At 33.7% G+C, this 15082-nt stretch overlaps 1 long non-coding RNA gene across 1 annotated transcript; it reads right to left on the reverse strand.

Annotated features, from left to right (window-relative positions):
• Positions 1-12538: 12538 nt before the first annotated feature.
• On the reverse strand, positions 12539-13040 carry LOC130677954 (uncharacterized). Its single transcript, XR_008991740.1, has 3 exons — positions 12973-13040; positions 12762-12862; positions 12539-12678 (listed from the first exon to the last, which is right to left on the reverse strand). It is a non-coding gene; the product is annotated as an uncharacterized LOC130677954 (long non-coding RNA).
• Positions 13041-15082: the final 2042 nt, after the last annotated feature.

Genomic DNA, 15082 nt, shown 5'->3' on the forward strand with positions numbered 1-15082 from the left:
TTCACAATAATTGTTATTTGAAAGATTGATAGTACTTTTATTGTCATTGATGCCTAGTACTCCGGCTTATTTGAGTTCTAGAATCCTGCTAATTAACTTTGTTGATCAAACTTTGTTGGAAAATCCGAAAGTGCACACCACGATCGCTTATGGTAATTATTAATATTTAATTTTTTTTATCATTATTTTGATTGTATTATCATTTTGATCATTTTATTGATTATTAATTATTATTAAATTTTAAGCAATTAATTTTATTTTTTTGCTTTTTTCTTTCAGTTTAATTTTAATTAAAAATTTTTTTTAAATATTCCGCCTTTTTTTCATGGATGTTGCTTTTTTTCTTTGTAATCTTACTCTAATAACACAGTTTGATTTAGCAGAAGTTTACTTTGCAAAAGTTTCGTTAAATTTGTCGTCACATTTCCGTCAACTTCGAACTTTTTTATTTTTTACGACAATTTGTATGCAACTTGCTATTGAATTTGACGTAAATTTACTGCTGTTACATTCTGGCTTATCTATTAATCAGACAGAATATTTTTAATTTTACCAGGTTGACGTCGTTAGGGTGTCGATAGACTCGGTTCCTTCTCAGAGAAAAGTAATCCCAATTGGTCGATCAACCACCAGAGCTCGAAGGCTCAACAACACATGAGCTCGAAAGCCTAACAACACACGAGCTTGAAAGCTCAACAACACAAGAGCTGAAAGCTCAACAAGAACTTCCACTGACTTAATTTCCACTGACCGGTAGCGGCGCTCAATACGAGGTATGTGATTTTTGGGCTGCCCGTAGCGGCGCCCAAAGTTTAAATAAGGAGTGCTTATTTAAATAAAATACGGATATATATTTTGCTTCAAGTCCGAGTGACAGGATCAAGCCAGCAGGTTTGTGTAGAGTTCTTGGCTCTACCAGATCTTGTGATCGACTGACTTGTAATCGACTGACTTGATTCTGTCACTCCTTGGTATTATACATTATCAAAATGTTAACGTTGCATCTCAGGTTTCCTATGAGAGAATCGTCGTGGCCCGGGTCTCATGCATCGTCATCTGTTTAGACTATCCACGAGCCACGTCGACTCTCTTATCGCAAGAGATTTCCGTTACATTGTTGGCGGTGAATAAAAATAATATCGCCAACAAACGATTTATTAATTTATTGTTTAATTATTATTCTAAGAAGTGTCGAACCGTTTATTCGCCCACTGTGGCGAATAAATAATTCGAGACTCTAAGAAAAAAAGTTCTAAAAATTTTTATTTAAATTTAATTAAAGCCAGAACGTAACACCTCCCGACTTAAGTAAGTCGCGGCGCTTCAATAAAATCGGTGCGACTTCTGACCCTGAAAAAGTGGCTCTATATAAATTTAAATTAATTATATGACTGACTCTATATAAACTAAAAGTTAAATTCAATTTTGAATACTGTAAAGAAGAAAAAGGTTCTTGGCTTTAGTATTTTAACCTAAACCTGAGACACAACGTTTTATAATATTACTTAAGCCTAGTAATATGAAACTAAACGTTAGTATCTTGTACTTAAATTACCTCCCGACTTGGTCGTTTGGTATAACAAATGGTTATATGAATTGATTAATTCTAAATATAGATTCGAATAGATACACGTCCGCTTTGCGGTTATTCATAAGTTACTTTAGAAGTAACTGACTGAAGAAGTTCAAAATAATGCGAGGTAACAACCTCCCGACTTAAGTCAGTTAACATCTTTAATAATTTTACGTATTTTTAGTAAAAAAAAACACAATTACACATACACATACGTGTTTTGAATACCCTTTCGGTTATCTAATACTACTATACTGCGTAATTTTTAAAGAGAATATTATCAAATTTAAATTTTCCTGATAATAACAGGTATTAAAGTCTTAAGAGATTAGTTTATTGTCTTCACGATGTAACGGGGTAAATTTAATAAATTACAATAAGTTAAAATTTAAATTTGAATAAATTTCCCGCGGTTGGTCAATGACCTAATAACCATAAACCCCGTGATCTAGTTTATCGACTTGTCACCGGGAGCGCCAATTTTGGAGGCTCGTCCTCCAGAACCAATTAGAATTAATCAAATGGGGAGACACCCGATAATTGCCGAAAGGTCGCGAACTTAATCTACATTAGTGAGTGCACGAGGTGAAAACAGACACATTTGGACGGACCGGCGTTGCAGTTAGACATAAAACCAAACTGTAAATTCAGGTAATTATATATACCCTAGAGAGGTACTTGTGGAACCTTCTAGAAGCAATAATTTAATTCAATTAATAAATCGTGTATCCGGCCGGTAGCCGATACACTACAATTATAATTACTTACTTGTATTGAACTATCCACAGATATCTATATCAATTTTGAGCCAAATAAAGTGTTGGAGAAAATTTATTGGAAAAGAACGTGTCAGCGGAAATCAGCAGGAAGGCTGGAGAGACAAAGGACGCCACGAACAGTTTGGAAAGAAAATTTACAGAGAGGTAAATAAATTGTCGGCCGGTTGCCACAATTTATCAATTAATTAATTAATTAATAATTAAATAATTCGTGGGCAGTCGCCATTTCCGATCTGATTAAAATAAATTACGAATCCTCGGCAGGAAGGCCAGAATTCAAAATTTAATTTACACGCGGTCCGTCGGATAAAATTCTCGGCAAGAAAGCCAGAATTTATTTACAATTAAAATTAAATTAAAAAGTCAAATTTCTCGGCAGGAGGGCCAGAAATTATAAATAATAAATCTAGTCATTAAGAAATTATAAATAGTAAATTAATCAATTTATTTAATAAGAAAAATATAAAATACAAAATTTAAAATATTGAAAATTGAAAGAAAAGTAAAAGTGCTGTGAAAATAGTGATAACGATAAAACTATAATAAATTAAAATTAAAATAAATGGAGTCAGTTCTTGATATGAAATTTGGGTATTAACGTGAAGACTAGTAATTAATATAGAGAGAGATAGCGTCAGTCGTGTGTAACAGTTTTTCGGTGTCAGTAAATTTTTCACTCAACAACCCGATACTCGAAAAACTGAAAGTATATAAAATTGTCGGGTTGATAAAGTGTCGTTATAAAATCGTAGAATCATTAAATGTACAAATTAAAATTTACGGATAGAAATTAAGTCCAGTGGACACACAAATAAAATTGAGATTAAATAAAATTGTGCGTGAAATTAATCGGGAAAATAATACATTGTAAGCGTGTGTGTGAGTGTGAGAAAGTCCTGGGGACTCGAGCATGTAAAACGTGTGTGTGTGTGTGAAGAGAAAAATTAAGTTTCCTGTGGAAACGTTTTAAATAATAGATCCAGGGGATCTGGCAAGTTGCCAATTTGTTTTAATTAAATTAAGATCCAGGGGATCAGGCCGGTGGCCAATTCGTATAAAAGTCCAGGGGACTCATTCGTCGTATTTTAAATAAAAGATCCAGGGGATCAAGCCGGTGGCCAATTCGTAGAAAAGTCCAGGGGACTCATTCGTCGTATATAATAAAAGATCCAGGGGATCAGGCCGGTGGCCATTTCGTGTAGAAGTCCAGGGGACTCGTTCGTGAAATTAATAAAAGTCCGGTGGACAAAATTTTATTTAGTTAGTGTTAAGAATAAAAGTCCGGTGGACAATAGTGTTAAAAATAGTTATAAGTAAAAGAAAAGCCCGGTGGGCAAAATTGTGATTTGGTGAATATAATCTAAAATTATATCGATTAAAATTGTGTGTAAAAATTAATTTAATCCCTCAATCTCCTCACTCTTATATATTTCAACGACCCTGATTTATAATATTAACATCTCCGGTTCTGGAAGGCCGAGTCTTATCTTCCAGTGGCGCCCTTATTAAGATCAATTAATAAAGGGGCCAAACTTGGCAAGGTTGAGAAATACCCTGTTATAACGACAATTTTTTTAAATTTCTAGAATGTCTTATATGAAATTGGCTTCTGCCTACTGATAGATCTTTTGAGACTAGTCCCATTTGGTTTTGGTTGATTGAATTTGGATTTGAAATCCGAACTGCTGTTGGTCCTTGGATATCCTTTGGATTGGTTCTGTAGTGGTTTGGCGATATTTTCCGGCTGCTGATGTTGGTTGAAAATGTTTAATTTCTGTGTAATTGTATACACTACTACGACGACAGTAACTGCAAACAAGGCACACTGTGCAGCTGGATAAATAATGCTTATAATCAGGCATCCGATAATAACGAATCCTATGATGATGAACCCAAAATTTGTAGCTCATCTGAATTGCATCCCAGCTTGTCCTCGTGCTTGACTTCGTTGCTCGTAGTATAAGTAGACCACCCTACTGTTGTTGATAAACAGTGAGCGTCGATTATATTGAAAAGTATGTTTGTCTCAATGTGTATAAATTTGCTTTTAGACACATGAAACGTTTAGCTGCCCCAACATCATCTGCAGGACTGAAAATTTCGTTGCCGAATACTTCCACGGTACTGTTCCGTTGTACTGCTACAGCACCCAGTAGACGATTTTCGTATAATCGAGAGTCCACCTCGATGTTGTACATCTCACTAACCAGATTGGATCAGTTCTCAAATGTTCTATTCCTTTTTTTTTTTTAATCGAGATATTATAATCTCAAAATTCCATAATTTAAATCTAAATGTTAAATTATCTTTCATTTTTTTAATAGCTAGAGATATCAAAAATAAATCAATAGAATCTAAACGTTTGCGGTCCACAATAAAGCCATAGTTCTGATATATTTCATTAACATAATCAATATTATTCTTCAAAAAACCATTTTTATCCGGAGGAACTTTAATTTTATTCTTAAAGATATACTTTATAAAGTTTAATATAGTGAAACAAAATCGTAAGCCTTTCTTAGATGAAGTTAATTGATCATATATGTATTTAAAAAACAATATGATAAAATACATATATTTTATAATGTTGGAGCATGCAAGCGTTGCAAATCCATTTACATTTTTATGGAAATTCTGAAGTTTCTGTACTTCCTTTTGTTGTGAACTGTTTACCTCTGAAACAATCCACAACTGCGAATCATATTTCGAGACCAATGATTTAATATTATTTTCTTCTATATGACCACCTGGTGAATAGAGCAGCTTATTATCAACTGGCAACAAATCTACAGTTTTGACGCGTTTATTTTCTAATTTTCGCTCGATCTCAACTTCCTCATTGAATTGGATCGGCGACGTATGATTTTCCGTTGTCGCGAGAACTACACGCTCGTCGACGCAATCATTGAACAATTCGGTACTCAATTCATTTTGAGTAAACCGATTACAATGAACTCCTGAGATACTAGGTAGCTCCTTAAATGATGCGTGCTGCTCTATTTCCAGTGTACTATCTTTAATGTTCAGTACACCAATGGTACTAATTGAACAAATTTTTATCATTGGTTCCGATATTTTCTTGAAATTGAATTTAAATGGTTCGCTTCCATGCTCAACATTGTTTACACTTAAGACTGTCCTCCTGCGTGCAGTCTTAATTATTCTTTTAAAATTGACGGGATTACTCGTTTGATGTAAGAACTCCCGTCGGCCCCCGTCAAAATTTCCTACGGGAGTCTCTAATTTTCCGGTAACGAAAGAAATTTTCGTACCGGTTTATCAAATGTAAAATTATCTATCCCAGACGATCTGGGACTTATAAAACGTTCGTTAATAAGATCCGGATATTTATTACAACTGTCTGCCGGGCTTTGAACTTGTTTCGGACTTCCATGAGACCTGTCGTCGTTCTTCCCCGGGAGTTCAAAGTTTCCCGACGGCCCATAACGCGTTTGTACAAGCGTTGCAAATTTAAAACAGTTCGCCAAACTGTGATTTACTTTACCGCAGCACGGGCACTCCTCCCGATTTTTCTCGGGTTTTCTATCGTTACCGCGAGGTTGGTTTTTATTACCATCATTCTGGTTTCTCCGGTCAACGTTATTGTATTTATTATTGTTATTAAATTTATTATTATCTACCTTCTTTTGCAAGCAATCCCTTTCGAAATGACCACGTTTATTACAAAAATTACCTCTTTATTTCTATCCGCCTGGCGCTCTTGCCTAGGTAGCTTAGACCTATCAGGTTGATTACTCTGTATATAAGCTACAGAAACCTCGTCGAGTATTGAAAGCGCTTTGCGTTGTCTTCGTGATTTTTAAACGCGGCTATCGACGACGCGTATGTTTGCTCCAACGTATCGTGTGGTTTCAACAAACATTGGACCTGCAGTAGAGGTGGAATACCATTGAGGAATGCCGAAATCGCGTCTTTCTCAATTTTTAGTTTTTCCGCTTTAAGAAGCGTACCTCTTTCGGTTGTTTCCGCGTGAAGGATATCGCGATAAATCGTACGAGCTCGGTTTACATAAGAAACCATATTTTCTTTGGGTCGCATGATGATATTTTCTAGCTCGGCCTTGCATTGGTTAGCAGAACGGTGACGGTCAAAGACAGTGCGAAGGAGATTTTCGAACTCCTTCATATTACTATATTCCATATTTTCCACAGCGATCCGAGCGTCGCCTTTAAATTTTTTCCGTACAAGTGTCAAAAACATAAATTCGGCGCTCGGCGCCAACATGGAACAGGCTCGATGACATGATCTTATAAAATCCGAAACCGCGGCGCTAGTACCGTCAAAGGTAGGCACGTAGGACAACGCGTCCTTGATTGTGATGTTCGCGTTACAAGTGAATTCATTCGACCCGCTGCTTCTTAATTGCGACATTTCGTCCTTGAGTTCTTGAATACTGCTGGGCATTTTAATCACGGTGGACGCTTTCATTTTCTTGAGCTCCGAAGCCCAAGTTTGCAATAATTTGGAGTCGTTTCGCAATTCTTTTTCTTGAGCAGCGACCGCGTTTTCTCGCTCAAGCAGATCACGTTCACGGAGATCCAGGTTTTCCTGAATCTCCGTCAACTCACGCTCCCGATTAGCTAACGTAACCTCGCATTTGTTCAATCGCTCCGTTTGCATAATTTAAGCCTGCTCCAGAAGTTGACTAGATTCCGATTCACGTTCTTTTAGTTCCTGTAACCGACGTTCAAACTCGGCCTTGAGCTCGTTTTGTTTACCTCGGTTTATTAAGTCGCGTGACTTTAACTCCAGTTCGCGTTCTCCCAAGGAAGTTTCTAATCTCCGTAATTCTGCCTCAAGGTCGCGCAATTTCGATTCTTTTTCAATATTTGTCTGGTCCCGCTCCGAAAGGTCGCTTAATCGGTCGTTAAGAAGCCGTTCCCGTGCCTCAAGATCTGCTTCCCGATCACCGTGCTTTTTACACTGTTCATCAAGTTTTTCTGACAGTTCAAGAAGTTCCTCCTCTGTCATAGGTTCTCTTTGTTTATCCATTTTGAAAATAATTATTTGTTTAAGCCTTCTCAACTATTTCAGTATTTATTAATCTAATTCATAAAATAATCAAAAGTTATCAAAGCAATTGTACATATCATTGAACAGTTATTAATAATTTTGATTAAATTAGTTGAGACCTAATGCTCCAATGAAGGAGCGTTTCGGTAAGAATTTAAAATTCATTTTATTTAATTCGTAATATAAATATAAATGTTTTAAAAACTAATTAACTGCTTGAAATAGAAAATCATTGAGTTCACAAAAATTTTAAATTAGAACTAATTGCTTTGATAAATTCCGATTATTATTTTTTTTGTACAATTGAGAATGCCAAAGCAAATCATTTTCAAACTAGACCGCATTAGTGAATAATCGACAGTCATAATATAAAAACCATAATGAATAATAAAACTACGTTAGATCAAATAAGATACAATTCTCATTTGAAATCTTATACAGTTATAATTCTATTATTTACACTAACACCGTCCATTAATTCAGCAATGTCGAACCTCGGATAGATCTTAGAATACATTTGTTGAGTTAAATTTTGACAACTCGGTAGCGTTTTATAACATTTTTTGTACTGTAAAACATTAAAAATTACGAATATATTCACGGGCATTTCCCGACGGCAATAAATTATACTCATTACTGATATCATAATCCGACGGAAAATAAAACCACTTTCTTAACACACCGATACGTCATTTATTTATCGATTTAAATGAAAAAAATAAACTTCCACGGGAAATCATTTAATAATTCAAAAATCGTTCCCATTTATACAAAGTGATCGCGAGTATTCATAATAATAATTATTTTCGAAGAAAAACATTAAACACTTTTTAATTCAAAAACAAAACAAACACTCGCGTTCACTTTCTATTGAAATTTCCGTAGCAACACTTTGTATAATTTATAATAAAATGATAAAATAAAAGAAACTCAACAGCATCCTGGTCACAGCAACAATGTTACATTCTGGCTTATCTATCAATCAGACAGAATATTTTTAATTTTACCAGGTTGACGTCGTTAGGGTGTCGATAGACCCCAGGTGCGTCAGCTGTTGACCTTCTTTTATTTTATGCAAAAAAGTTTATTGACTTACCATGGTGGGGATTATGGGCCCCATAAGTCGGCCCAAATAATCCCTTGATACGTCCTCTGGGTGCGAACGAGACGAGCTTTTAAGACTCGGTTCCTTCGTAGAGAAAAGTAATCCCAATTGGTCGATCAACCACCAGAGCTTGAAGGCTCAACAACACATGAGCTCGAAAGCCTAGCAACACACGAGCTCGAAAGCTCAACAACACAAGAGCTGAAAGCTCAACAAGAACTTCCACTGACTTAATTTTCGGACGACCTTCGATGAGGTCCGCGATGACACCTCGAATCTCGCGACCGAGCTGTACCGCACATCCTGACCCCCTGCGTCATCGGCCTCGAAGCATGAATTTCGGATTTGGAAAGGAAGCGTTCAGGCCGCCAGTATCGGCGCCCGGAACAGGTGAGAGTATTGGGCTGCCGGTAGCGGCGCTCAATACGAGGTATGTGATTTTTGGGCTGCCCGTAGCGGCGCCCAAAGTTTAAATAAGGAGTGCTTGTTTAAATAAAATACGGATATATATTTTGCTTCAAGTCCGAGTGACAGGATCAAGCCAGCAGGTTTGTGTAGAGTTCTTGGCTCTACCAGATCTTGTGATCGACTGACTTGTAATCGACTGACTTGATTCTGTCACTCCTTGGTATTATACATTATCAAAATGTTAACGTTGCATCTCAGGTTTCCTATGAGAGAATCGTCGTGACCCGGGTCTCATGCATCGTCATCTGTTTAGACTATCCACGAGCCACGGCGACTCTCTTATCGCAAGAGATTTCCGTTACATTGTTGGCGGTGAATAAAAATAATATCGCCAACAAACGATTTATTAATTTATTGTTTAATTATAATTCTAAGAAGTGTCGAACCGTTTATTCGCCCACTGTGGCGAATAAATAATTCGAGACTTCAAGAAAAAAATTTCTAAAAATTTTCATTTAAATTTAATTAAAGCCAGAACGTAACACTGCCCAAATTAGAATGCAAATTCCTTTCAAAAGTTGATTAAAAAAAAGTTGTTAATTTTCAGGCAAATTTTATGTCAATTTATTGTGAATTTGACTTTAAAAATTTTTAAGTATTTTTTACCGTCATATTGTAGACAATTTTATGTATAAATTTGCTTACCTTCTGAAATGGTAAAAATGAACATTACCGACTTTTTTTTCATAAAAATTCACGTTTAAATTGAAGAAAAATTAATTGCAAATTTTTATTTTTAACTTTTGCTGTCAAATTGTCGGCAAATTCGGGCAGCAAACTTCAGGTAATTTCAATATCAAATTACCGTCAATTTCAAGCTGAAGTGGCTATTAGGGATTATTACACAAGTGCTGCTGCTAGTAGTTGGCGGAGGAAAAAAAAAAAAAGTAATAACGAAAATGATAAATGACAGCTAAATATTTCATGAATTACCGGTTTTAAGTTTTTAATAAATTACAATTAAACAAGAAGAATATAGATAATGATTTTCAAACGGGTTCTTACAATAACAATACAAAGTTTATAAAAAAAAGATTTTTTAAACCTTCACTTCTTTATTCCAAAAATTCTTTTTGATAATTTTAGTAAAAATTATAAAGCAATTAATTATCCATACTTATTGTCATTCACTTCATTATAAATTTAAAATTTTAAACTGTTCACTTCGTGTTTTTTTATACATCCTGAGTAAATTTGTAAAATTTATACATTAATAGTATTTAAACAGTAAATTAAATTTAAAACAAGAAACATTAATTGAAACAAGAAACACGAAACATTTGAGCAATTCCCGCGTAATAATAACCTATACTCCTAGCCATAAGATGGCAGCATTATCAATCTAGTGACCGGTATAAATTTGCGATACATCTTTCTAAATAGATGTCATTTTTAAAAAAATTAAAGGTTACTTATTAAATTTGAAAAGCTCAGAATTTGTCACTGTCGGACAAACCTGATTAAATAATATTTAAAAACAATTTGACTTAAATTTTATTAAACATTGCTTTTATCAAATTTAATTTTATTAAATAGTAAAGAAACTATGGCAAGTATGTAAAATATTTCTTAAAGTAATTTTATTATTTATTCACTGCTCATTTTTGACATATTATTAATTATCAATTTTGATTACTTTTAGCAACAAAAGAAGAAAGATCAACAACATTAAAATAATGTTTCTTTAATTTGAAAAAAATGCTGGATTTATCTCCAGAAAATTTACCTTCAGCTAAAGACGTAAGTAAATGTTATTTCCATTACTATAGAGGAACGTAATAATTACATTGTTGTTTTATTAAGTGATCTTTATTTTAGCGTATTACCGAATTAGAAGAGTCGATTGAAAATTTAAATGAACAAATAGTAATTTATCGAAAAATGTATTACGATATAAAATTGGCTAAAGAATCAACACAAGGTGTTAATCTTCAACAAGGACATCAATCACATCACAAGAAACATTATTAAGTGTCCTCACTTCATAAATCAACAATATTTATAATTATTAAACATTTTATATGTTATACTTTACTACTAAGGATATTTAATACACTTATTTCATAAGTATTTTTAAAATATTAGAGTAATTTATTAAAATTTTTTAATTTTGCAATTTGGTGATTGATTAATAAAATAAAATAATAAAAATGTCAAATAAAAATAAAGTTAAATTGACTATTTGGGGTAAGTTAGACGTTGAAAAAAAAATTGAATTACCATAAGAATTGTATCAATTTGAAAGTTAAGATAGTCACTTTATACTTATTCTCTTTTGTATTAAGTCGGGATCTTATCGTTTATTTATTATTTCATTTTAATAAATGTTAATAGCTCGAAGTAATCACGAAAACTATAAGTCTATACTATTAATAAAGAATCAAGTGTGACATTTTTTCAGTGTATTCAATAATCACAAAGAATTGCTGTTGCTGGTGTTGTTCTAACGAATATTAATTTTTGGCTATTATAAAACATAGATATATTTTTATATCTTGCTATTTGTTATATTATAACTAATGCCAGTTGACCTAAATTGTGCACTTGAATGCCCTTTTACAATGCCAGCAGAATAAATAAGAAGCTAAAGGAATCCTACCAATAGTTTTAGCAATCTTCAACTTCTGTATATTAATCTCATCTCAGTTTTGTCCGGATATAGTTAAAAAATACTTTTATTGGTGCATATTAATAAAAAAAAAAAAACAAATATTATCCATTTGTTTCTCTAGCTGTTAGATGATAACCCTCGGAGTAAATATTACCCGCCTGTAATTAGACATTTCTCATACCTTGTAATTGACATCTAAAAATTCAGTAAAGGCATAAGGAAGGAAATAATACAGTAAATAATAATATAAAAGAAATCTGAATGCTCACCCTAAATTGGATCTAATCTTTTAATAGCAGGTCTATCAATTACGTCAACAAAACTGAATTCTGGATATTTGTTGCAATAGTTGGAACTGTTCCTGTGTACACATGTTTAGTTGCGCCATTAACTTTAAATATCTAGGTAAAATAGTCAGCAGTGCTATTATATATGTTAAAAAATGATTGCATTTGAATTTTACTACAAACTTTTGGTCGTCAAATATCCATTAAGGTCATTTCACCAAGAAAAAAATCGGTAGTAAAATCAATGGACATATTCGGCCGAACTAAGTTTTGAGTAAACTTAGTAAGATTTAGTATAGTAAAAGCATATTTACTGTACTAAATCTTACTGTCCAGAGTAAATTTTCTCGGGAATGAATTCAGCCGAATACGCCCAATGCAAACTGCTTTTTTAAAAATTTTTTTGAAATCCAATAAACTCTAAAGACAGATTTTTATTACTTGTTATTGTTTTTTTAATTATTATATTAACATTTTTATACCTCAAGTTATTAAATAATTTTTATTATTATTATTATTATAAGGTTGTTAACTTATAAAATAACCTTAACTTTATATCATGAAGATTCATCATTAATATTATGATTAATTACATTTCAACATGTTGTTAATAAAAGAAAAAATCAACTCCTATAAAAACTAATAGAAAAAAATTAGGCTTTAAAAGCTTAATAAGGATGACGTCTTCCTCTACGATCGGAATAATTTCTGCGTTGAGTTTTTGATTTGTTGATGCTCTCCCTGTAGTTGTTGACAAAATTCTTGAAGAACTCTAATTTTTCTTTTAATTGTTTCTCCTGTTCTTCCAATTGTCTCATTTTCTTAAACATAGATTAGACAAAGTTTAATAATTAAAAAAAAAATATAACACTAATAAATTAATACGTATATAATTAATAATTACCTGAACCACTTTCCAATGACTATTGTCATTATCTTTAACACCTAACATCTCTTTCATCTCACTGATAGTTTTTTGAATGATTTGTAATTCTGTTGGAGTCACTGCAATCAATTTATTTATTTATTAAAATTTAATTATCTTTACGATAAACTTTTACTGATATATTTACAAGTCTAGCGTTCAAAATTAAAATATTATGGATTATACTTACTTTTATTGTTGAAAAATTCTTACGATTGATTTATTATTTTCAACTCCGAGTTATTGAAAACAATGTCAATATTAAATATGAAGCGCTTCACACTAGTGTAACTTCAACAAAAGTTTTTGTTTTTATTAAAAACCTATAGATGGCGTGCACTTCAATAAAACTGTTTACCAACATTACTTCTTCATTCTCGTTACTTTACCGTCTACTAGGGTGGTGAATTCTACTAGTTTACTAAATATAATTATATCGCCATCTTGTGGACAATAAATCGATGTGCCACTAAATCAATCTAAATTTCATTTTCAAATACAATTTAAATTATTAAATAAAATACTGTAGGCTGTAACAATCGTTACATATGGATCGCGATTTAACCATTTAATTAATTTTTCCAAAATTTTTGACTTTATAAACAAAAAGTACAATGCCACACCCAAAATCTTTGCGTTGAGATCATCTCAGGTACCTATGTAAGTGCATGCACGATGAGTAAGAAAATAGAGATCGACCGATGTGACAATTTACCTTTCTCTTTCTCTCCATCAAAAGGGCAGAGCCTATGCTCAAACCCAACTACGTCATCTAGCCGTATACTCATCTTGCATCCACACTTACCTGCGTACACCTATTCACAACACATTTATAAGAGAGAATGTATGTATGTATGCGTACGGGCGTAGTACCCAAAGTATGTATAGCTGCGACTTAACGGAACACCTGCACGTGTGCACCGGACCTCTAATTGACTCAACGGTCATAAAAATTTTACGACCATCTAATTTACATATTTCGAAATCACTGCATACGTTCCCATGCTATGACTAAACGGATCTACGCACTTAGCCATTTGTTTTTCTATTAGAGCACTTACTCATCCGTTGTTGTTGACAAAAACGATATCACCCGATGTCCATATATGGACTTTTCTAAATTTTTAGAAAGTTATTCCCGGAATCATGTACTTACTCATCATGTTAATGAGATGGACCCAATGATTGCACCAAAAATCTATGACTTTCCCTTCAAAACTAGAGTATATAAACTGCCGAAAATCTAACGAAGGCAGTCAATCGCTAATCAGAATTAAACTCTGCCGGATCTCGAGTCGATCAAAAATAATCTCTCCGAAGCTCTCCAGATTTTAATAAAGTACCGATTAGTTCTAACGGCTTAAGTCCGGTTAGTACCGCGAATCAGAGGTAAAATTTTAATCGTTGTCCACGTGACGGTCCACCGCCTAGGCAATCGGACTCCTTGGCCAAATACTTAAATTTTAGAAACTCGCGAAAATCACGGTCGATTCGACTCACCCAAATCAGGATCATCGGTCTCGTGACGGTCTATAGCCTAGGAATCCAGACTCCTAGATCGAAATCCTAAAAACAAATTTCAATATCCGCATTCGTATTCGGTAGATAGGGGAGTGTATCCGCTTGGCACCCCAGTAGCTCCGAGTCCGGATAGTGCAGTAATTCCGCTGAGGTAAAATCACGACGCCACAGTGCAGTGTTCCGGCGAATTAAATAAAACAATTTCGCGATCATAAATTCAAATCGGTGAATTGAGAGAGAGTGTGATCAGCGCAAATTTGTGAACCACCTCCAGCTGAGTGGTAAGTCAAAATATATATATATATATATACATATTGTTAAACCTATAACATACCCAATGTAAACCTTATTATAATTTTATACCAGAATATACAGATTCTTTTCTTTTTTTAATCAAATATATCTTTCTCTTATTTATACCTCTCACTCTAACATTCGTAAGTTAACGGGTACAGTAAGAGACAGACGTAAAGGAACAGGGACTTCTCGAGGGCCCATATTCACCTACCTACTTCCCTCTCGCTTTAAAATCCCTGACCTACCCTAAAGCCACGCAGGTCAACGATCGGGATTGTCTATCGTACTTCCGCTCGGTACGAAATAGACTTATTTAGCATACAAAAACTTGCCAAATATTAAACATTCTCACACTAGCCACGTGACGGTCCTATTAGGCTCCTTGGTTGAGTAATAGAATAAATATTTTGGGTAGTTTTACTAAATAATTCATTAAATAAAACCCTTCGCCCGTCGCCTTCACTCTCTCCGATCGTGACAAG

Source organism: Microplitis mediator, chromosome 11, assembly GCF_029852145.1.
Source record: "Microplitis mediator isolate UGA2020A chromosome 11, iyMicMedi2.1, whole genome shotgun sequence".
Lineage (NCBI taxonomy): Eukaryota > Metazoa > Arthropoda > Insecta > Hymenoptera > Braconidae > Microplitis > Microplitis mediator.